Source organism: Anolis sagrei, chromosome 1, assembly GCF_037176765.1.
Source record: "Anolis sagrei isolate rAnoSag1 chromosome 1, rAnoSag1.mat, whole genome shotgun sequence".
NCBI lineage: Eukaryota > Metazoa > Chordata > Lepidosauria > Squamata > Dactyloidae > Anolis > Anolis sagrei.
The window spans coordinates 171,374,217-171,400,461 of NC_090021.1; the positions used below are offsets into that span (position 1 = coordinate 171,374,217).

Sequence of the window (26,245 nt, forward strand, 5' to 3'; positions counted from 1 at the left end):
TTTCACAGTGAACATGCTGAAGAAAGTTCTGAGAGTGCCTTGGACCGCGAGAAGATCCAACCAGTCCATTGTTGTTGTTCATTCATTCAGTCGCTTCCGACTCTTCGTGACCTCATAGACCATCCCACGCCCAGAGTGCCCTGTCGGCTGTCACCACCCCCAGCTCCTTCAGAGTCAAGCCAGTCACTTCAAGGATACTATCCATCCATCTTGCTCTTATTTGGCCCCTCTTCCCTTTTCCATCCATTTTCCCAGCATAATTGTCTTCTCTAAGCTTTCCTTTCTTCTCATGATGTGCCCAAAGTACTTCATCTTGGCCTCTACTATCTAATAATAATAATAATAATAATAATAATAATAATAATAATAATAACAACTTTATTTATACCCTGCTACCATCTCCCCATGGGACTCGGTGCGGCTTACATGAGGCCGAGCCCACAATACAGGGTTAGTCAAAATGAATAGGCCAATAAGAAAATTAATTGTAGCCGAATGTATGTTTACTGTAACCAAACCACAGCTACGTAGCGACAGATAAACTATCAAAGTTTTTTTTGAGCAACACACATGTACGTTAATGCCGCTAGGTGTCGCTAGGAGTCGCTGTTTTCAAAATGGCGGAATCAGGCAAAGAGAAGGCGTTTTGTGTGATGACATTTGCTAAAACAATGTCAGTAATTACGGTCCAGCGAGAATTTCGAGCCAAGTATGGCAAGGAACCACCTCATCGACATTCCATTGCGAGGTGGGTAAAGCAATTTGAGGAGACGGGCTGCTTATGCAAGGGTAAAACCACAGGACGACTTAAAACAGCGCATATGTGCTGCATTCGATGCCATTACGTCGGATGTGCTGCAACGGATGTGGAATGAACTGGACTATCGCTTGGACGTCTGCCGTGTCACACGGGGCGCCCATATCGAACATCTCTGAAGGTGAGACAAAACTTTGATAATTTATCTGTCGATACGTAGCTGTAGTTTGGTTACAATAAACATACATTCGTCTAAAATTAATTTTCTTATTGGCCTATTCATTTTGACTAACCCTGTACAACAATACAAGCAATACAAGCAATAACAATACAATACAAAGCAATTAAAATAAATCTCATAACACTAAAAGCATTAACATTAAACAAAATACAGTGCACAATTAAAATCTATGGCTGGGCCAAATGTAATTTAAGTTTAAAAAATAATGCTAGGCATGAACAAGATGCAGGAGGTAGGGCACTGATAGAGACATACAAGCAGTCCTAAATCGATATAAAGTGCTTTTTGGGGACATAATGCTAAGGGTTCATTATTCTGGGAAGGCACACAGGAACAACCACGTTTTCAAGCTATCTTTCCCTCCAATGAGCAGTCAGGCTTTATTTCCTGAAGTATGGACTGGTTGGATCTTCTCACGGTCCAAGGCACTCTCAGCACTTTCCTCCAACACCACAGTTCAAAAGCATCTATCTTCCTTCGCTCAGCCTTCCTTATGGTCCAGCTCTCACAATCGTAGGTGACTACGGGCAATACCATTGATTTAACCATGCAGATCTTCGTTGCCAGTGTGATGTCTCTACTCTTCACTATTTTATAGAGATTGGACATTGCTCTCCTCCCAAGAAGTAAGCGTCTCCTGATTTCCTGGTTGCAGTCTGTGTCTGCAGTAATCTTTGCACCTAGAAATACAAAGTCTGTCACGGCCTCCACATTTTCTGCCTCTATTTGCCTATGTGACAATAATTAACAGTAACAGTAAAAAAAAAAGTCTGAGTGCATCTTTAAGAGAACTTGTGAATGTTTAAATCTGCACTAGGATGCCAGCCATAACTGAAATTATGTAACATTAACTAACAATAATTTCAGTTATTGCTGGCATCCTTGTGGTGATTTATATATTCACAAGTTCTCCTAAAGATGCACTCAGACCTTTTTTTCTGATGTAAAAGTCCATGTTCAGTTGAAGGTTGCAAAAGCAGAGTTGTCTGCAAAAATGTCATTGCAGCTTTGATACAATTATGCATTGCCAATGCAGATGCTCATAGAGCACTGCACACTGTGATCATTCATTTCATATTTATTTGTAGGAGTATGCAATTTGGATAAACCCCGTGCCAGATTTCCTGGATGCTGATTTGAAAAGCGGCACTGTGCACACCCCTATTTATTTGCTTCTTCAGTTGTGCAGTTTTGCAATCCACTATGCTCAATCTGTAAATGTAGAAATACACACCAACTCTGGATTAGAATTCTTTTAAATGCTAAAAACAGACCAAAAAAGCTGTAATGAGGGAAATGAGATTTTTAGAATCAGATCACATCACTAATGAATGTTGCCACTCATCCTAATGGTTTTACATGTAAAGCATGTGCATTCTATCTTTTGCTAATGATTTAATATGAGTTGGAGTTAATTAAGATCCTGGCTTTGGAAGGTGAGGCTTGTAATCAGATTCCTAAGAGTGCAGGGCACTGACAACCCTTTGTTAATTAATTGATTGAATCTTAACTGAATAATTGCTTTTTGATTTTTTTAAACTGAAATTTGGTTAAAATTTATTTCAGGTCTTTGGTTTATTTATTCTTTTAAAAGTTTGCCTACCTACATGAATATACTTTGGGGACGTTTATCAGAGAGTGAGATACATGATGACAATGATTTCAGCATTTTTATTAGAAACTAGTATTACAATTAAAAGCAAATTTTCTGTAAGTGCATATTTGTGAAATGATGATCGTGACATGCAATTGGTAGTCCTGAGTATGAAGCACAAGGATGGTTCTCATGACTGATTCATTAATCCAGACTAAACAGATGTGATCTTGAATATGGCTCCTCATCCAGTGTGGATGGATTCCTTTCCTCTCCTTTCTCTCCCATGTCAGTTTAAACCAGTGTGGATGGGATGGATCCGCATCAGTTTAAACCAGTGTTGATGGGATGGATCTGCATAAGTTTAAACCAGTGTTGATGGGATGGATCTGCATCAGTTTAAACCAGTGTGGATTGATTCCTTTCCTCTCCTTTCTCTCCTGCATCAATTTAAACCAGTGTGGATGGGATGGATCTGCATCAGTTTAAACCAGTGTTGATGGGATGGATCTGCATCAGTTTAAACCAGTGTGGATGGGATGGATCTGCATCAGTTTAAACTAGTGTGGATGGATTCCTTTCCTCTCCTTTCTCTCCTGCATCAATTTAAACCAGTGTGGATGGGATGGATCCGCATCAATTTAAACCAGTGTGGATTGATTCCTTTCCTTTCCCAGTGGTTTTAACCAGAGTGGATGGATTTCTTCCCTTTGCTCCCCCTCCCCCTTTCTGGAGTAAAGCAACTACTTTCAAAGTAAAGACCACCCAATTAAACAGGAAATAACACTTTGAAACCATTAACAAAGGATTCGGAAGTCTTGGAAGTTTTGAAAAGTTTCAAACTTTTTTTCTGTGAAAATTGGAATTGACTTTAGATCTGAACCACAGCACCCCCTGCATCCGAAACAAGTTTTGAACCATATTTTTTTTTATCAAACAAGCCTACTGTAAGATTAGGCATCTTTAAATAGATGTATAAGATATAGAAATTATTTTCACACCTAAAAATTAATTATACTCTCATTTAGATTTCTTATTTGGGAAATCTGACTTTTTCTTCATAGCAGCAATTTTTTAAATTGTAAGTTCATAAGAATGGTAATAGTGGAAGCAAGAATGACAAAAAGGGTATCATTTTCCTTGGTCTCTTTGGATCTATTCACCCTTCAGTCTACCGCTACTTGTCAGAATGCATCTAGGCACCCCCTTTCAGCTTTAGCGCATCTCCATTAAGCTTTCATGTTTTATTAAGAAATCAAACAATGCTAATCACCCTCTTATTTTGATTTCTTGAAATAAAATTTAAAACATTAAGCAACTCAGATTCTCTGTCACAGAACACGAATCCTGTAATTGAAAGGCTTTTCAGCATGGTGCCTAGTGAGATTTATGTACAAAAGACTTATCATCTCTACCAGGGTTATTCATAACTCACCCTTTAACCTATTATCCAGCGAGATTCCTTCGAGGCCAGGAATAAAAATAAATAAATAATGGTGTCTCCTTTTCAAACACAAAAAAATGTGAGTAGAATAAATTCCTGCTGTTGGCCTTAAGAAAGCAGGAAAGTTCTGAAATGCTCTCTACAAAGTTTTAATCTAGACGAGCATTTGCCGACAAGGAAGGTACCAGAAATATGGAAGTCTGGTCACAATGTGCCACTGATAATCTGCAGAGAGTACTTACTGCAAGAACCCTTACCACTGTAGAATATACATCTCTCCTGTTGCATACCATAGTCAAACCTTATTTAGTTATCATTGAAAATCTACCATTGTTCCAGACATCTTAGAAGAAGTAGTTGTGAGGGCATCTAGCTTTGAAGATAGTAGTGACATTCCAAATAATAATGTCTACTTTAATAGTTGGTAATGTAAACCAAATCCAAGGCAGAATCCTTCATATTTCTTTGTAGCCTACAAGACTATTTGTGGTTTGGTAATTACTCCATGCAAATGTTGAAGATAGTATTATTTTCTGCATAGGCAGAATTCTGAAAATGCGGTTTCATGTGCAAAAATACTATGCATGGATTTTTGTGCATAATATGTTCTGAATGGAGAAGATTCTTGTCAGTCCAAGGTTCTCTTCCTCAAGGTTTCGTAACACTAGAGGAAAATGTTTTTCAATCATTTTTGAACATTTGAATTTTTGTTTCATTTCTGTTTAGGAATAGATAAAGAAGAGTGTGGTTGGATTGCTGTGAGTTTACTGGGCTGTTTGTGATTTTCCTTCAAAGAGCTATTTTGGAGCTGCATCAGCTTAAAAGGAATCCTTCTTTGTCATTTTCTAATACATTTTCTGAAATTCTGAAGTGTAATATCAATTGTTACTCTCAACTAAAACAGATAATTTAATCAATAGGATTTAGATGTGTGTTGTTTATCACTGAGCAGTTGATTAACACTAAAAATCTCACTTCATTTTTGGGTATCCATTCTCTTCCAATTTTCATAACTCATAACTTCTGTTGCTAGGTTTGCTCCTTTTTCCTATTCTAAACAGATGGCTGAATAAGTCTTTATGACAATTTATGCTGTTCTACAACTTAATTGTATCAGCAACACAATTACTCAGTAGTGTTTACTCTTTCCTATAAAGATTACAATTTACTTAGCACATTGTCCTCAGCTTGTTGATATATTAGTTTGTCAGTTATGTGTTGACTTAATTATTTCAAGCAAGTATTCATAAAATAAAAATAGATTGACAAAGTAATCCAATAGAAACGTCAAGGCTAGTGCAAGAAAAATATTAGGCTCTGTAGTTCAGGAGCCACATTTCAGCTTGAAGAGACTATTATATTAAATGTATGATATTTACTCATATGTATTATGTTTTTCTCCTGCTCCCTTTCTCTTGCTTTGGTGAGGTTTGAGAGTTCTTCCTTGAGAAGCTTGGAGATCTTATTTCTCTCAATGTGTAGCTAGGGAACTAGGCCCCTTCTACACTGCCATATAAAATCCGGATTATCTGCTTTGAACTGGATTATATGGCAGTGTAGACTCATATAATCCAGTTCAAAGCAGATAATGTGTATTATCTGATTTGACAATCTGGATTGTATAGCAGTGTATACAATCCAGATTATCAACTCCAAGTCACATTTCCAAGGATTTTGGGGAGCATGGAAAGTATTTCAATTTACCTGGTTCTGAACTTATGTAAATCTGTGGTATTTTTATTGTATCAGAAGCGAATTGAGGGTACAGTTGTAATGGATTTTACAAACACTGAGTTTAAAAAACTTGGCATTATATTAAATATCCTTTGACCAGTAGTTGGCCTCTTGTGTTGCTATAAGAAGGTTCTCCATTGTGCATATGGCAAGGCTCAGGCTGCATTGTAATAGGCATCTGTGGTATAGACATGCCTTCTCTTCTCCCTCTGCTTTCCAGTTCTTTATTTCTCTTAGCTTGTAAGAGAAGTTGATGTTTGCTCCTAGTGAAAATCGTATTTGGCCACAACTTACAGAGTTACATCAAATAAAGCTGAAGCCCAATGTTGTGGAATGATGATTAAAGTATGTTTTCGCTAGTGATCTCTAGGTACTCCAGTATGACTATAGAAATGTCCAGGAATCCTGGAGATTTTCTAGAGAGAACATATTCATCATATCCATAAATCTGTAAAAGCGAAATCTACAAACATGGACGGCTGACTGTATTTTTCACGAGAAAAACATGGATCTCTTTCTTGTGGATAGAGCATCCTACCAAAACCCATGCAGAGTTTCTATTCTGATATGATGCTTTTGCATTTTTCTGCTTTATTCCTCTGAGAATCAAAGAAATGACATGAAAATTGTTTCGCACTAATTTGCAGCCGGATTACACAGAAATCTTATGGTAACTACTTAGCTGAAATCTCAGGGCTGAAATCTGCCTCATAACCTTCAGGGCTGCTGTTGAAAGTCTTCCTGAAATATTTCACTCATCATTAAGATGTGCTAAATAGGCTTTTTTCAACTTTAATAAGGAAAAAAAATCCCATTTTGTAAAGTACTCACAAAAATCAAATTAATATTAATTTTATTCAGTATGCACTTGCAAAGAGAATTTCAATTGCTTTAGCATGAAAGTTAATTTCATTTTTAAAGGAAAGTGACTAAAAAGAACATGTATGGGTCATTTATTTATTCAGATGGATTATTTAGCGGCATGATAAATAATGTCATGCATTTTTTTTTCCTTTTCAGAGAATACCTGTCTCAAAAAGAATCACCGTTCTTTATCGGAACTCTGATGACAGTAAGTACAATGCACTAGCTGTTTTGGGAGACACTGTTATTAATTATAAAGGAGGGGCAATTGTTCATTATTATGTGTAAGGGAAGGGTCGTGTTTCTTGCCCAGTTTGATGCTCTAATAATCCTTGATAACCAGGGCATCCTGTCAAAAGGTTTCCTACTAAAATGTTATTGTTATTGATGGGCCAATATTGTGTATTGTGTATGTTGTTTTTTATGGTTTTTAAACTGAATACTGTTGATTGTTGTATTTTGTTGTAAACCACGTTGAGTCGCCAATTTAGGCTGAGAAACAGCGGTATACAAGTACAGTAATAAATAAATAAATAAATAAATAAATAAAATTACAACAAGTTCTTCCAGTGATAGAAAAAAAATATTTTTGGGATGTGCCGATTAATGCTGCACTTTGGGAGGTCGCATTTAAAATGCTCCCTGCACAGACTTTGACTTATCATGCGATTGTTTCCTCCCTTCATCAACATGTCTTCTACAAACAGATGTTTGCCTGCCAACCCCCCCAAATGAAAACACCAGACAACAATTATGGGTTAAAAACTGGGCAACTTTATTAACTGTTACCTAATTAAATCTATAATTTTGACTTATCATGTGATTGTGTCCTCCCTTCACCAACATGTCTTCTACAAACAGATGTTTCTGCCAGTGGTAGTCTACTAGGACAGTGGAAATCTCTTACATGTTAACATAAATATAAAGAGGGTTCCTGATCCCATGGAATAACTACAACCAGTTGAATATTGTTGCCATTCCTCTTCAGACTGTCCCACCAACATGGGATGCTCGGGGGGGGGGGGGGGAGTGTCCCTTTCGGTTCTTGAATGCTCGTAAAAGGCTATAATGGAGCCCAACCACATTTCAGTTGTACAGGTCAAGTACCTTTTATCTGAAATGCTTGGGACCAGAAGTGTTATGGATTTTGTTTTGTTTTTATTTTCTGGATATTTGAATGCCTGGATTTGCACATATGTACACAATGAATTACTTTTAAGACAGGATCAAAGACAAGGCATGAAATTAATTTCTTTCATTTATTACAATGTTTGCAATAAATTTGTGCAGGAAGCAAAGTCAGTGTACATAGAACCACCAAAGGGGTTCGTTCTCTCAACCATCCAGCCATGCTTTGGAGTATTTTACATTTTGAAATTCTGGATAAGGGATACTCAGCCTTCTTTCTCTGCCTTTCCAAATTCCATAGCCAACACTGGCATTGTGCTTTGAGTAATCAACCTGCTCAGTTTAAATTTCAGTTGTATTTAATTCATGTTTTATTACTGAATCAATGACATGAATATGCACAACCACAAAAAATCTGCAAAATGCAGAGCAGCTTTGTGATTTTCCAAATGTCATAGATAATGGTAGAATGTTTGGTACTTGGTGAAGAGTATCCCTCTCCCCAGACCCCATTGAAATATTAAATGGTGTTTGATAGGAGAATAAGGGAAGTACCTATTCATGTCAAGAAAAACAAAGCTGATTATGATTCAAAAGGCATTATCTGAGACAAAGGGCTAGTTCTTGTATTGGCTCAGTCAGTCCATTCTCATGCCAGAAGTAATTTCATTAGCTATAAATCATCCATGCTCGGCAATGTCAAATCTGATTCTGAATATACTCAGAGCTGGGAAAATATCCTCTGTGATTCCATGTTGTCTCTTTGCAGCATCTCCTAACAGTTCATTGCTCCTTTTACCTGGATCTTTATTAGAAGCAGTTTTATACTCCTCAGCTCTCTTCCTTCTCTTAAGTGGCCGGAAGCTCTTCCTCTCCATTCCCTAAATTTGACCCTGCAAAATGGGCTATAGCATTTGACTGAGCAGGGTCAAGGGCATTTCAAAGAAGGAAGGCCTTCTCTCCAGATTATTTTTTGTCCTGGTCTAAAGAAAAGGATCTCTCAGTTGCTGCTAGGATAATAATCCAATAGGCTTTGACTTTCAGATATTTCTCATGGGTGAGGCTGCATGCTGTTTTGGGTTTTAATATGCCTAGTGCGATACAGTAGATAGGAAAGTGAAGGATGCATCTGGACAGCACCTGAATTTAACACTTGTTATAATCTCATTTGCCACCTTCTTTCTGTGAAACTAAACTTAAACACCATTGGAAATAAGAGTGGAGCAGTGAATCCATTCCATGTGTTAATCCAGAGTTTCAGTGAGTTACGATAATAATAATAATAATAATAATAATAATAATAATAATAACAACTTTATTTTTATACCCCACCATCTTCTCCCCAAAGGGACTCGGGGTGGCTTACATGGGGACAAGCCCGAGAATCACAGATTAAACACAACAGCATTAAAAACATTCAGATAAAAACACAACACAATCACAACAACAACATGACAACGATATCATGGCTGAAAAACAGAATCAGGATGGGTCTAAGCTCAGGTAGTGCAATGAATTCTTAAGTAGAGCTGAGGAAAGGTGCAAAATTCAAGTGTGCCCATCTAGACAGAATACCTTGGCGATCAAGTGTCGGGATTGGTGGAGAGGGCCAAACTAAAGTGCAGGAGCATAGATAGCGTCAAGTCCTTCTCTGGTGGACTGCTTAATCCAAGGCACAACAGAACATCCAGGTTTTGAAGTCCTTCTTTGGTGTGCTGAATCATATTCCTAAACAGACACAGCACTTGAAAAAGACCACCTTTAAATCTAGCCCAAACCTGGATGGATTTCTCTACCTCTCTCATATGGGAGCGACCTGCAGCCACTAGAGGTGCACCAACCATTATTTCTCCTGCTTTTATTAAAAGCCTGTAAAATTTGCTTTATAAATGTAGATCTCTTATTGCTGGCTTAACTGGAATAATCTTTTGTCAATTTTTTCATGAGACAAGTAAAAAATCTGAAATATTGCCACCTTGCATTATAGATGCAGGTGCAGATGATGATGAAGATGATGATGATGATGATGTGCCAGCACAGTACTTGATGCTTTAAGAGAAGAAGAAAATAGTCCCCCTATCTACAGGCTTACAATCTAATTTAGACATGAAACAAAAGGCAAAGGTAGAGAATTGAGTTCAGTAGGTACTGCCGCCTTCTCTCCTTCTGAGGTCATGGCAGCAGAAATTGAAATGGACGGAGGACTTTTCATCTGCTTCTGGTACATAACACAATGGTTCTTGTCTTCCTCTGAGTCTAGAACAATGACAGCTGGGATGTGGGAAACATTTTCATTAGCTTCTTGGCCTAGGCATGATAGAGCTAGGTCTGCTTTCTTCTATCCCTCTGAGGCCTGGGCAGTCATATTAGCTTCTTCTAACTTACTAAGGAAGGAGCTGTACAGTCAAGGGGACTCCAAATGCAGTGGCATCCAGAAGTGAAACACTGAATATGTGTCACCACTAAACTCACTTACCTTTTCATTCCTATCCACCTATGTCACTGACGCCTATGATGCCTAACACTTCTTGACCATTCAAAATGATCATTGCTTAAATTGATGACTTCAGTTGTTGATGAAAATTCTCAATGGGAATAAATTTTAACATCTTTCTTCACAATATTTTTACAAATTTTACAATAATTTTACAAATTATGTTTTTTGTCAGCAAGACTCAATTGCAGTGATATTGTTTTTCTTGATTTTCAGATTGTACAACATCAGAGGAGACTCCGGAAGAAGAAGAAAAAATTAAAGAAAGACCCGTCCCACCAGTAAGTAAAACTATACACTACAAGAAATACTTCCATACCAATATTGGTCAAAATTGGTATGGTAAAGCATAAAGATACCTTACAGTTTTAGTTGAGCTTTGTTGCTGGGCTTTTCATTTATTCATTCATTTGTTTGTTTGTGCAATTGTGAGTTTTAGTTTGTATTTTTTTAATTAAAAATGACTGCATGGTTTTAATGACTGGAGAGGTAGACATTTTAGTTCAGTAAACCCGAGGAAAACTTTTGTAGAAATCTCTTCATGAAAAAAGCACATAGAAAGTCCAGTATTTTTTTAAGAAGTGGGCTAGGACATGAATTGCAATGGACAAGCTGGTGGCCATGGATGTGGTATCAAATACTTAGTGGCATGCTCTGTTTCTCCATCTCCATCATACTACCAGAATAAGCAACATCCTTGTAGAGCAAAGAAGGGGATTTATTACACAATATCTGTATGAAGGAAATGGTTCATACTGTTTTCAAAGCAAACAGCCTAGTGAATCCTTTCCTTTCACCTCTTTGTGAAAAGAAGAGGAGGGAAGAAAAGTCTTTGCATTCATCCACTCCGCAAGCACAAGGTTTAGACTTTCCTTCTGCATTATGTACTCAGTTCTGCATTCAGAACTGCAAGAAGAGCCTTACTGAGCGGTGGGCTTATATTATCAGCTAATGTGATGAAGCAGAATGTGTTGACTTCTCCTGGTGACTAACATGGTCCCACTAATGGGTTCAGCTGAAGAAAGGGGCCGTTCTTGTCCGGATCCCCTACTGGTGCAATTTGCTCTGTAGGCTTTCCTGAGAATTAAATTGCTTTTCTCTCCTTGCTTGCTCTTCGGGAATAGACAGAACAGATAGGGAGGAGAAGCCAGCTATTACTACACGAAGGGCTAAAGGGGACACAGGGAGGCTAACAGCTGTGGCTCATTGCCATTCTCATCCATGTGACAGCAGGGCCCCTCCAAAACTCCCAATTACATTTACATCTGAGTGAAGACTTCTCAGTATCTCCACTTAAAGGCTGTGTTTTTCCTCTGGCTGTGTAATGCTCTGAACCCTGTGAATTCTGTGCTCATGACTGGCACAACATTCAGGATCTTATAGGCTTAAATATGTTGACATAAAAAGCTGGACATAGCTATGTAAAAAGAGTATATTGTGGTCTGAAACTGCTCAGAATACATTTTGTGCTGATTTTTTTTCATTTGGGAACTGTTCAGTTTTACTCTCAGAGTTGGGAATAGCCCCACACCTGTCCCTCAAAAAAATAAAGGAGGGAAGGAGGGACCAATTTAAGCAATATATTGACATAAGGTGGGAGGAAAATGACTGAAATTAAATAACAGAAGGCCCAAGCTAAAAATATTTCCGTATGCAAGAAATACAGTGTCACATACTGGTCTTTTTGCCCATGGGCAGATAGTTTTTCAGTAGTTTGGCTGTCCCCTACCTTTTCCTCAAAAGATTCGAGTAGATATTACTTATCATTAGATGCTGGCTTTCAGTTTTCACCTCTGAGACCTGTCTGGGCCTGGCTATCAGTTTGTGAAATGTAGCTGATATGCCACCCGTCAAAATGCTTTTTCAAACGATAATGTTAAATGGTTCTTTAATGCATCCCTGGGTGGTATTAAAAAGAGAGGGGGAAACTGACAAACCAGCCTCCCTCTATCATGGAAAGAAAGACAGATTAAAAATAAAACCACCCTGATAAGGGACTAGAAACAGAGAACAGAAAAACTTCTGACTTTCTACTTTGTCAAGATCATGACCCACGTGTCCCAGTGAAGCTATCACTGAATTGACTGGGCTTGTAAAGTAACCAATTTGTTGACCATAAAATAATACCACCGAGGCCAGTTTTTCATGTCAGCTGCCATTAGAAATAAAGGTGCAAAAGAAAGAAAAAGTTTAAGTAGCATAGTGGTGAATCCAAGGCTAAAGTTTTAATCCATGGCAGATGGGGGGAAAGCCAGAAATCTGATTGGCCTCAGTTTTCCACCATACTCTTCTCAGCATTTTCTGTTTCTCAGCATCAATGTATCCCATCAACCAAATTCCAATTACATGATGGAATACTGAATGTTGTGGAGGAAAGAATATTGGCTAAAACAGGAAGTCATGCATCCAGTACTGCACTTTATGAGTGAATATTGTTTTTTGTTTTTTAGTCATCATTGTGGGTGGGTACAAAGTATAGTCCTCCAGTGGCTGTTCCTTGGAATTGTCATCCAACAATATATGGAGAATGACATTTTGCCTACCAAGATATAGAAGCATCTTAATTACATTGCTCAAGACCAAGAGAATCTCATTTTTGATGTCCAGGAATAATTCTGTTTTCTTAGCTCTCTGTTCAGGGAGGATCTTTCCTATATGATTAGTCAGCAAATTGCAGAGAGAATCCCACACAGACCAGGTTCATCAAATTGGTTTGATGAAGAATGTCAGAAGAAAAAAGAGGCCTTAAAAATTCTTATATGGCCTATAGACAGGACAGGTGAGGGCCATTTTAAGTGAACTATTACCAGCAAAAGAAAGAACACAAGGCCCTACTGATTTATTAAAAAAATGATCTTGAATGATCTTGAGGAAGTCATGATGGACCTTCAAGGTCACCTACCCAGACTGGGTAAAAGAAGTCTCCATCTTGCTGTATGCAGGTGATACAGCCATTCTCTCCAGGTCTAGACTAGGGCTCATACACCAACTTAGGAACTTTACAGAAAATTGTGAAACAAATTAGATAAATTTGTGCCTTCAAAAACTGTGATGTTATGAAAACTATTCAGACACATCATGGAATCATAGTTGGGAAAGATCATAAGAGCCATCAAGTCTTACTCCCTGCATGGAGGAACACACAATCAAAGCATTCCTGGCAGATGGCTATCCAATAATAATAATAATAATAATAATAATAATAATAATAATAACAACAACAACTCCCTGAAGGGACTCGGGGCGGCTTACATGAAGTCAAGACCAAATAACAGAGTTAAAACATCGCACATTAGAGTATATCACAACAATTTAAAACAACATAATACAAAGCATCAAAACCAACAGCAATAACATGATTCAAGCCTCTATATGGGTGCGTGGTCTTGTGCACAACAGATCAAAGGATATGGCCAATGAGTAAAGTGCATAGGGCATGTCTTTGCTTTAAAAAACCCACAGAAAGAGACCCCATCACACCCAGAGTCAACGTATTTCATTGCTGAACAGCTCTTACCATCAGTACATTCTTCCTAGGAGCATTTTAGGACACATTTCACCAACTGAATAAATTTCCAATTTGCCGTAGCTACACACAAGGTATGCCATACCTATTTATACTATACTACACAAATATTCTTTGCTTCAATTGACCCTACAACCATGTGGCCATAATGTGCCAAAAAGATAGGTATTAATTAATAGTTTAAAAGAAAAAGGTAGAATCATTCTGTCTCTGCATTCTATCTGTCTGGTACATAAATGTTTCTGAGTGGCTGCATAGGTGGCCCACAGGTGCTGCTATTCCTGCCGTGGTGTCCTGCTGGAGTATTGTCTAGTTGAGCTGAGCCCATGCTGTATTGGCATTGCTGGGCCAATGACTCGCCTTCTGCAACACTATCACCCTTCCCTGCCAGTCACAGAGCTCTGTGGGAGTTCCTGGCCATCTTGGGTGCCCATTCTGACACCAGTAGAGGCTCCCATGTGATAAGGAAGAAGGAGAGTGTGACAAGGGCACAAACCATCCCCCTTTCCCTGTACTAATAAATGCAGGAAAAGGGTGGTGGCAGCAGTGTCCCTTCTGGACAGGGAGCCAGTCCAAATTGGACCTGATCCAGCTGTCTACATTGACTCAATGCCACAGCAAACTCTGGAACATCCTCTAACTTCACCTGAAGTGGACTAAAGCTGGTTTAACCCCAGATAACTTGCAATACTCATCAGAACTCGAATATTGCGAAGATAACTTGGAGTCAATTCAGAGTGTATCTTGATTTTCATAGCCTAAGCTCAGAGAATGCCAGGTTTTCAAATGTATTGTAATGTAATATAGCTGAGTCATGCACTGCTAATAGGCTTCTATTGGAAATGCTAAGTCATGCATTAATTGCATATAGGGAATCATTTGGGGAATGTGTTCTGGCCTAGTCCAGGTGATTGTGAATGATGTAATCCTGGGTCTGGTTAAGTTAATGAGTTGGGAACCAATCAGAGATTGTTATGTGTAATTTTATAGAATTGTATATAAGGAAGTCATGTACAGTGAATATTTCTCCTTGTGCTGTGATGTTGTGTGTCGAAGGCTATATGTAATTAAAAGAACCTGTCTGCTAAGACAAGATATAACGGTGTGCTGTGGTAAGTCTGTAATATCATCTAGACTGGGGGAAAGACAATGGTAAAACTGACAATGGCCAGGCATGTGCTCAAGTGTCTGTAAAAGGTTCCAGAGTGGCTGCAGGCTGTGGGAGCAGTTGACTGAAAATACTGTGCAGGAAGAAGCTACTGGAAAGCGCTGAAGTTGTGCAACTGATCTGCTGCTGAATTGTGAAGTTAATCTCAACAGAGAAGCTGCCAACCAAACTGAAATAAAGTTCTTTACATGGCCCCTGAACTCCACTTTTGCAACACTTTCATGATAGACCTGTGGATACAGGATCTCTTCCAGCCATGAGGGGTTGCATGCTTTGACTCAAGAGAACTGTTGAGTGAACTAGTTGACTTTTAAATGCACTGTAACTTGAACCAGAAGACTTGTTTGCACTATTTTTGTTGTAAAGATGGAAAGACACTAAAAAACAAAGATGGGGGCAACTTTAGTTCACATTCCATCAATTGTTTTGCTCTGCAATGACAGCGCCTGCTGGCTTAGCAACAAAAGAAAGCCAGGGCCATCATTCAGCCCAATTTTAAGTGTGCCGGAAGTTTCACATTCTATTTCTATTTCTTGTTTCCTTTTTTCCCTCCCTGATGGATGATATTTTCTGTGAGTAGATTGCATTTTTAAATGAAATATGACAGAAGGTGGGCAAATTCTTTGGTTTCTGACACCTTCCACTGCATTTCTGCGACTTGGTAAATGTTTCTACAAAGTTACAAATTGAAACATATTTTTTAAAAAGTTGAATTTACAGTTCAAGTCCATAGTAGCATTCTTCGCTTAAAAGCTTAAATTGCTATTCTGTCTCCTTTCCCTTTGCAATCGAATGCTGATCTTTGCAAGTTCCACAAAGCTTTATATCAACATGGCAGATTCATATTACTGGTGTGTGGTCTGTAGAACAGTCTAGGCTGCTGATTTCCACACAAAATTGCTGTTATCCAAATAAACGACATTTAGATGAATAGTTAGCCTTATCTGTGGCAAGTACCATAAATATTGATTCTTACTACCTTAATTCTGAAACAATCAGGACTAAAGGCAGAACAATAGGGCTCTGGCATAAATGCCCTTTGTGCCACTCAGTGGTATAGTCATAAATAGTGAAGTGTAGGGAGCTTTTCATGGCATCCTCCATTGTCACATCACCAGAGAATGTTAAAAAACACTGGCAGCTATAGTGATCCATGTTATATATCTCCCAAATTCAAATTATTAGGATCAACTGACATCCACAGAACAGTGAGACAGTAAAGGATGATATAGTGGCCAGCATGCTAGATTTGAAACCGCTTTAACCGCCATGGCTCAGTGCTATAGCATCCTGGGATTTGTAATTTGTTGGAGCACCAGTATTATGAACATTGTAAAACTACAAGTCCGATGATTCCACAACATTGAGCCACGGCAGATAAAGTAGTACCAAAATGCATTAATTCTACACTTGGTGACTCCCAGCCAGTCTGTCTTTGAGATAGTTCACCAAAGATCTCAAACTAAATCTATCCTCAAATACACCAAAGTCATAGCATGGTAAATACTGATGCTGCAGATGAGAAATGTATCTTCTAGGTTTGAGTCTATCTTTTTTCCCCCTACTGCCTGTGCCTATACCTTTTCAAGCATTATTGTCCGTTTTAGTGAGTTGTGTTATTTCATAATATGTCCGAAGTTTAATAATTTTGAGAGACAGTTTTGGCATCACTTGCTCTAGGGCCCATTTATTTGTGATTTTAGTTATCCACAGTATCTGTAGAACCTATCATCCTGTGTCCCGCATCACCCGCTTTCCCTCTCACCTTATCTCACGGGCGGCGGCGGCGGGGGGGGGGGGGGGGCATTGCCGTTTGGCTTCCCACATTGTTTCCTATGCAATACAGGAAACTTCTTGTGTTGCTACCACTGCCTATAGTGATACTTCCACTTCACTTGAGGCATGAAGCCATGTCAGAAGTAAATCAATGTTGTGTGATGGGAGCCTACAACCCCGTGCTCAAGTTAAGTGGAAATGTCATAGGATGGGCAATTTTGCCAGTCTGATTTGGTCCACAGAGTTAAGTATAGCTCTTTCACAGCAAGAGCCATATTTGGCAAATCTTGAGCTCCCATCCAGTTACTAAAAGCATAAGAGGAGTAAGTGTCCACCTAGGAAAATAGAGAATGCTTTAAAGCACACCTTTCGTTTCCTGGCAATTTAAATTCCCAGGGAACCCACTCATACAACCAACACATTATGCATGTGTTCCTATCATTTATGTGAACATTTAGCCTAGATAGATGAAACTTGGCAGAAAAATGAGAATTATATGGGGGGGGGGGGGATAACATCATCTGTAAGATAAAAAACACAAACTATACACATTTCAGCTACCTGGCAGATATTGGTATTTCATTTATTAATCCTCTTTATTTGTAATGCTATACATACTTACTGGGAAACTCAGTGGAACCTACTTCAAGAAAACATGCATAGTATTTCACTCTGAGCTACAGGCAATTCTTCCTCTACAAATGAGGTCAGTTCTAGGAGACCAATCCAATGTAAAGTATGGATTATGTTACAATTTAATCTCCAAGTTTGAGATTATTCTAAGGAGCTTGTTTTATTTGTTTAGGGAGATGCTCTTCCTGAGGAATCAGGAGGTTCTGCAGGATGTTTCTGTAGTTGTAGTGGCATGGAGAGCTTTTAAAATGTTTCACCATTTTAATCCTTTCCTGGAGTCCTTTTGTGCAAGGCAGTTCTAGCACTATTATCCCAGCAACATCCTGTGCATTTCTGGGAGTGTTCATTGAGGGAAGGGCCTTTGGGAAACCCAACCAGAGAATTCTCCTCTGCTGCCTCTGGCCAAACTCCCCATCTCTGAAGGAATCAGTAGGATGCAGTCATGGCACTGAAGTTGAATTATAGTGCTATAATTGCATAGTGTAAAAGGGCCCCGGGACAAGTTTAGTTTGCCTATGCTGTATCCCCTGGTTACCTCCCAACTGGATTATTATAACATGTATTATGCAGGGTTACCTTTAAAAGTACAGAATATAATGTGTACAGAATACAACCAACAGATTTTAAATGCTAATATGTTCAAATGGCATTTTGCCAGTTTTCCAATAGCACCACGGAATAGCTGGCTATCTGGTTCTGTGCCCAAATCAAATACCAGGATTGACTTTTAAAACTCTAACTGGATACCTGAAAGAGTACTTTGTCCCATATTATCCTGCCCTCATCTAGTTCAAATCATCAGTGGGAAGTGTTCTTTTTCTTCCCTTCTTGTCAAAAAAAGACACAAATGCATCATCTACAGAGTTCAGGCCCTAGGAAGTCTCACTTGCTGTAAAAAGTGTAATTTTAATTTATTTATTTACAGTGTTTATATTCCGCCCTTCTCACCCCGCAGGGGACTCAGGGCATATTACAATGAACACATATATGGCAAACATTCAGTGCCAATTTTGACGTACAACGTATACAGACATACACAGAGGCTATTTAACTTTTTCTGACCACCAGGGGAACTGTTGCTTTCATCGTCCATCTGTGACACTGATGAAGTACTTCCACATTCCCCACATGCTTTTGCTAGAGTGCTTTGCTGGAGTCTTTTTTTATGGCCTCATAAATTAGTTAATTAAGCCTCCCCACACAAGGTGGTACCTAATTTCCCTACTTGACAAATTCAACTGTCTTTCAGGTTGCAAAGTTCGACAACAGGCTACACAATTGGTTGGAAGCCCACTCCAACCCGGGCTGGCTTCGAACTCATGACCTTTTGGTCATGAGTTCGAAGTTGAGGTCAAGAGAAATGAGTTAAGAAGTTGAGGTCAAGAGAAATGCCAAAAAATATATCCTTGGGTACTGGAAAGATCAGGGTGCTGCAAGCCACCATCACTATCCTTGAAAAAAATTCAAATAAGTGTTGAACCAAGAAGAATATAATCTCAGACTGACTATAGTACTTCATGCTACAAGTGAAGTTTTGCTTCATCAAATGCTTCCTTATTCAGAAAAGAGAGTTATACAAGGAAGTAGAGAAGGTTCAGAGAGAATTGCTTGGATGAAGGAACATCTAAGTGGCTGAGTGGAGCCTCCATGTGTAATTTAACGTTGAACAGTCCAGAAAAGATTTATAACTTCAGTAAAAACTAGGTCCTACTCTTGAGAGGAACCTGGGAATTATCTGAATGTTCACTCAATCAACTAGTGACTATCTTTCATCCCTCATACCTCCTGCCCCATGCGAATAAACTTAAACTGCCTTCCCACATCAGACCGGCAAGGACAATTTCCCATAAGGTGAAACTGGGCTGTGATGGGGAGACCTATGTTCTCCTTCTTGGATTAAAGCAAAGAGCCAGAAGGCAGCCTGCCATTTTGTACATTCAGCCGGCTGCTACCCTGATCTAGCATGACAAATTGGCATCCCCAGTGTGGCAGCAAAGTAATCAGAGTGTGACAAATGGTTTACTTAGAGCAATTTGTTTTCATTTTACTGAAAATTTCCACTGTTCTAACAAAAGGATTCTCCCCCTCCCATTTGGTATGGTTCTCAAGCATAGCTAAAAATGGATATCGAGGTCTTTTTGCAAGCTTGAGCACGAGTCTGCAGTCTGGGAAAGAACAAAGTACCTGGCACGACAAATATGTAGGTAGGCCAATTCAAATAGGGCTAAACCAAAGGTTTACAGCCAAAAAGGAACTCATTCATTTAAGTGGTAAATCCTTCACTTGAAAACATGGACAGTTTACCACAGTGGTCTTTCAGATGCCTGTTGCAGACCACCCAATTATGGGAAAATAACTAGATACAATACCATGAGATCAGGCCCGTAGCCAGGATTTCATTTCGGAGGAGGCTAAAAAAATTTCAGGGGGGTTTCGGGGGGGGGGGGGGGGCTGAGTTTCAGGGGGGGGCTGAGTCTGAGTGAAAGAGGGTCTAGCCTAGCAAACCTTTTGTATCATTATCCCAATACCCCCATGCATATGGGATATATTGAGTATGGTGATCAGATCATGATATGAATAAACATAACAGTTTAAATAATGCACCAGTAAGGCCTTTTCGCGAACCACCATGAGAATTTCAGGGGGGGCTGAAGCCCCTCAAGCCCCCCCCCCCCCCCCCGGCTACATGCCTGCATGAGATGCATTCCCACTGATCTCCTCAGTGTTCAACAACACAAAAATGCCCCTGCTCACAAGGTGGGTTTGTAGGGGTAGCACTGAAATATGTGGGGCTTTATAACACACTTTTCTTCCATCTATGACACTCTTTACCCACTGGTGTCTATGGGTCCTATCACATGATGCAAAGTCCATTTCCTTCAACACGGACAGTCCTATTTGCCTTGTAGGCAAATAATCTGCCAAGAATACTTTTTGTCAAATTGGAAACCATCAACTTTGGTCATCTCTAATTTCTCCATGGACATCAGAATGTGTATGTGTGTGTGCATGTGATGGTACACCCATTTGCAACTTTTCTGCAGCTCATCCTCTGTGTCAGTAATTTGTCTTTTGAGGCGTTTTTTGTGAGTGGTCTTTTCATCCTGTTCAATTTTCCTTTGCTAGAATAGTCAGCAATACACTTCCGGTGGAAGTAAGAGAAAGATCCTGAGTAAAGAAATAAATGTTTTCCACTTTTGCTTAATTGTTTCTTTTTATAATTTTTTAAATTTCCAAAACAGTGCAGCTCTGTAGGTACATAAAATATTTTAACTTTTCTCTCTTGGGACAAAGGAATGGAGTTATGCACAATCTGTCTTTTTTGGCCGTGTGATGAGTCAAACATCCATTATTTTATTAGATACTAGCTGTACCCAACATGCATTGCTGTGGCCAATCTTTCTCTCCTTCCTTCCCTCCCTCTTTCCTTCCGTTCCTCTTTTTCTTTTCCTTCTTTCTTCTTTCTCTACCTGTTTCTTTTCTCGCTTCCTTTGCTCCTTGGTTCCATCCTTTCTTGTCTCTTTCCTTCATTCCTTCCCTCCCTCTTTCTGTCTTTCTTTCCTTCTCTCCTTCCTTCCCTCTTTCACTTTATTTCCTTCTCTCCTTCCTTCCTTCCTTCCTTCCTTCCTTCCTTCCTTCCTTCCTTCCTTCCTTCTCGACCTTTCTTTCTTTCCTTCTCCCCTTCTTTCCCTCTTTCTCTCCTTCCTTCCTTCCTTCCTTCCTTCCTTCCCTCCCTCTTTCTGTGTATATGTTTTGTTTGTGCATATGTGTGTATATATATTTTTGTATATGTGTATATATGTGTGTTTGTGTACATATGTGGTTTTGTGCATGCGTTGTAATGTATTTTTTGTGTTTTGGCTTTTTAAGTCTCTTCTGCTGTATTTTTCAGTGTTTTTATGAGTGATGGTCACTCGTTGGCCTGATAGGTGTATTGTGTCCTAATTTCATGGCAATTTGTCCAGCAGTTTTTGAGTTCTGTTAATTCCACAAATGAACATTACATTTTTATTTATATAGATGGAAAGGAGAAGTACATGTGATGGGATGAGTAGGTATCCAGTCTGCTTCTAGCATTTGTAAATGTTGGATTGCCTACTTAAAAATGTGTTTTCCGCATTGTGTGTGATAGGTTTCCAGTAAGGGAAATGGAGCCATGTTTTCTGGGTTTAAATACACCTAATGTAACTACAACAGGGACCAGCATTTGATGCACACCATCACTTTGCCAAAGTCAACAAAAAGCCAGGACAAATTACAAGAACTGACAATACTTGAAATATACACTTGACTGTACAGCATTGAATGATTATCTTAAGAAGCTGTTCACACTTTCCCCGTACTTTCATTTTGAATAGTAACACTTCAATATCCAAATACATTAAATATAGTTGAGGTTACACCCCGAACCACCATCTACCCTCAAAATAATTTCACACTTATGAATAATTCAACTCCCTCCTGCCAATACATTTCCAATTCTCCCAAAGTTAGTTTTAGTTATTTTGAGTACTCTCTTCAATAAAAATATCAATCAATGTAATTAATATGTTAAGAACCATAGGGCACAAAATAGATCACTGGATGTTTCTCCAATCTGCATTTTATTACTTGAGTGAGTCTTGATTTTTAGTGATTTAGCTTGGCTCCAGAAATTAAACTCTGTGAACAGAGGCCATTTCAGCTTACACTGGGGAAGGTAGGAGTATGCCACCCATTTCCATCTTCTACTAAACTCCCCTGAAAAATCCTCAGATGTTGCAGAGGTTGGGGAGAGGTCTGAACCTGCCATCTCTATGTGTGGGAGAATGTTTCAGAGCCCATTCTTGGGAGACAGGCTGAAATCCAATTGGTTTAATCAGTGCTGAGACCCTCAGATTTCAGAAGAACTTATTTGGAAAGTCATTAATTACCACTATTATTTATTATTCTTTTAATAAGAAGACATTACCAACATTTGCTTTCAACAAGTTCCAAAATACATATTGTTGATAATATTTATTGGCTAAAAAACCTTTATACTCTCTTTTCGACTGAGGCTTGGCTTCTTCATCAGTCAAATATAGTTTAAAATCATGCAGGGAAGCTAAAGGAATATTTTTGGAGTTAGAAAAGGTAATAGCTCTTTCTTTTGTGGTTTTGGATGTTATAGTAAGAGTGTTTTCATAGAATAAGAAAGTTGAGTCTGCAGCGAGCTTCAGGAACAGATTATCATTATTGTATATAATACATTATTAGTATTAATATTGTTGTAGTAGTTATAGTTATCTTTATTTTATCATTTTATTATAGTTATTAGTTATTTTATTATATATAAAATAACTATTATATAGTTATTTTATTATAGTTATAAATAATACATCATTTTGAGTAAAAATAAATACTTAAAATTAGAAATGTGGACCAAAAATATCAACCAACACTTCTTCTCCATTAACTTTGGGAATTAGTGGATAAATTTGATTTGTTACACTTTAAAAATGTCACTGTATTAATTCACAGAAGGAAACGTGATAAATAACCTAAGAAATAAATTGTTACTTCGAAGCTGTATTGTAGAGAAGAAAGAGATGAGAATATTAATCATGGAGTCTGAGAACTAGTATTTACATCTAGGAGTAGAAGCATGATGTAGCATGGATATAAGGGAAGCAGGATTAAGTACTATATATCGCATTGGTGAGAAAGTTTCCTTTCCTGTCCTTTCTAAAATCTATAATGACTGCTCAGTATTCACTCATTTAGTTCCAGGATTGAATCAGTGAATGCAGAATCCATTGAAAGCTGAATTAATTCTTATTTTGTATTTTTTTAGTTGTCGTTTTAATAGTTTGTAGTTTGTAACATAACTCAGTAGTACTACTAGTAGTAATGTGATATATCTCTGCATCGCATGCATTGTTTTCATTTTTTGTATGCAATTTTAGCTTTTAAAAGTTTTAGAAAGCTATAATGCAGATGTATAAGGATTTCTAGATGTATTTGGCGGGGGGCATTTGTAACAGATCATCTCTCTAGGCTGGCCCTGCTGCTCCAGTCCTTGGATCCCTATACCTCTCCTTGGATCCCTATCCCACCCTCTTAAGATCACATGTTGGATCAGACAATTGTGCCTCAAGGTGATTCCAGCAGGAACCAATGGAAGTGTTGTTCTGTGGGTTTACTGTGGTAGTTGATAGGTTTCTCAATCAAAACTTAAAACAGAAACAGACAGACACAATTTTAAATAAAATAAAATAAACACAAGAATTCTATAAATATGCAGTTAAATCACGAATTAGCCCTTGAACTATTTAATCATCCACAGCTTCTCCAAAACCAATTCAGTTCTTCCTCTGATTGATTTTCCTAAGTGATATTCACTGGGCTCTCCAGGGATATCAAAATCTATGGATACCCAAGTTCTGCTAGATACAGGCATGTAGCTGGGGGGGGGGGGGGTGGATGGGTTGGGTTGAGGGGCTTTAGCCCCCCCCCCCCAAATTCTCATGGTGGTTTGCAAAAAGGCCTTACTGGTACATTATTTAAACTGTTATGGTTATTCATATTATGATCTGATCACCATACTCAATATATCCCATATGCATGGGGGTATTGGGGTAACGATACAAAAGGTTTGCTAGGGTAGACCCTCTTTCACTCAGACTCAACCCCCCCCCCAAATAAAAAACCTCACCCCCCCCCCCCCAAATCGAAATCCTTGGCTAGATCCAATGGCATAGTAAAATGGTGAGCAATTCAAATAAGTGCCTCTGATCATTGCCTTCACCCCATCTCTGTCCTAGTCTTTTGGGAGCATGACACGGCAGGCTCTGAACTTGTGGGCCTTGTAGTAGCTGAAATCACGTAACATCCTTATCTCCTTTCTTTGTAAGCATAGTAGAAAATGCCACCGTAATAGCTTATAAATTAGTTGAAAGGTTTCTGAATAGATTAATAATCAGCCTTGGATGGGACAAAGCTTGTGTTGTTTCCTAACACAACAAAAGTGAGTTAACAGGAGCCATTATTGCAAGAACGGAGGAGAGAGTTCTAATATATTAGCAAACATGGCAATGCAAAATTACTGCTTCTAATTTGACCTCCAGATATACATTAAGTAGTAGTTTGGACTCCCAAGTACACTGAATAATTTATCAGTAGATTAAATATGGGGCTTCTGCATAACCTGCTGGTGGTTTGTGGCTTGGGATATTTTTACTGTCCATGGATCTCTATTAATCTGACTGATGGAGGCAGTTCAGATCATTGGTATTCAGCTAAGCATCTTGAATAAGTAAATAAAGTTAGAGTTACAACTTCATTGCCAAATATTCACAACTATGTAAAGCCATATGAAGAAATTATTTATTCCATTCTGAATCTTGATGAGATTGCATAGCTAATGTTGATGTTTCTAAGATACTATACACACTGGCACATAAATTGACTTCCTGTATAAGTCGAAGACAGGCCTGCTAGCCAAATTTATGAAATTTGATATAACTTGTGGATAAGTCAAAGGCCATTTCATATAGAAGGAAAAGCTTCAGGAGTCTAGTTGTTTCTGGTGGCAATGGCCACCATTCTCCTGCCCAGTGGAAAGAAGAGAGGGAATCGGTGCTTCTTTTAGGATATCCCAGGATACACTAAGACCTTGCCTTTCGACGTTCTGCTCAGAGAAATTTCCTTCTTAAATAAAAGTTAAGGTATGGTACTTACAATGATCTATAGATAAGTCAACCCAGTTCTTGAGCCATTTTTTAAACTAAAAAAATTAGACTTGTGCCATTGTGGAGTTTTCTGTCATTCTTCAGGTTGAGATGTCCATCTCTTCCACCACTCAAACATTCAATTTATTATGTTTTATTGAAGTACATCAAATAGTGCACAGAGTCTGTTTTTGTTTTGCTTTTGCTGCATTTAACAAATTCTTGGGAGTATTGGTTTTGTACTGGGATTTTTTCTGATCCACAGCTATCCAGTGCAATAATATGAATTAGCATTATACCAAAAATGAGAATATGCTGTGAGGAGATAAATTATTTCCTATATCTAAGCCTATGAAATTGTTGTTCAACTTTCTCCCAAAGAAGCAAATTGCTGCAAATGCCATTCCCACATTCCTCAGGTTGCACTCTTGACCCACCAGCCATATGTTGACTGACTTTTCTAAGCTGTGATGATGTAGACCAAGGGTCCTCAAACTAAGGCCCGGGGGCCTGATGCGGCCCTCCAAGGTCATTTACCAGGCCCTCGCTCTGGGTCAACCTAAGTATGAAACTGCTTGAAAGCACACAATAACACCAACAATCCTATCTCATCAGCCAAAAGCAGGCCCACACTTTCCATTGAAATACTAATAAGTTTATATTTGTTAAAATTGTTCTTAATTTTAATTATTGTATTGTTTTTAAATGTTTTTGCACTACAAATAAGATATTTGCAGTGTGTCTAGGAATTTATTCATGTTTTTTAAAAATTATAATCCGGCCCACCAACAGTTTGAGGGACTGTGACCCGGCCCTCTGTTTAAAAAGTTTGTGGACCTCTGATATAGTAGTAGTAATAGTAGTAGTAGTAACTTTTATCTATATCCCACCTTCTTTCTTGCAAAGAGACCCAAAGTGGCTTCCAACATCTAAAATACATTGAAATGCAATACAAAATCAGCACCAATCAAAATACAAATACAAAACATAATAAGCAATCAATTAGACAAACATAAATAAACATTTTAAACTTTGGGACCTGTAAAACCTAACTAAAACCATGTTCTTCTCACATTTTACTGCAGACTTACCTAATTTCACACTTTTCTGAATTTTGCAACTAAGTTTTCAAATTCAGAAAAGAACATTTATATTCACTACTTCAGGGGAAAATATTTAGGAGAAATGACTTGCC

General features: G+C 38.5%; 1 long non-coding RNA gene across 1 annotated transcript in view; it reads left to right on the top strand.

The window, feature by feature from the left end:
* Positions 1–10,538, top strand: part of LOC132761958 (uncharacterized) — a 42,762-nt gene extending 32,224 nt beyond the window's left edge. Inside the window, exons 2-3 of the long non-coding RNA XR_010909078.1 lie at positions 6,791–6,842; positions 10,473–10,538. This is a non-coding gene — a long non-coding RNA (uncharacterized lncRNA). The remainder of the gene's footprint in view (positions 1–6,790; positions 6,843–10,472) is intronic.
* Positions 10,539–26,245: the final 15,707 nt, after the last annotated feature.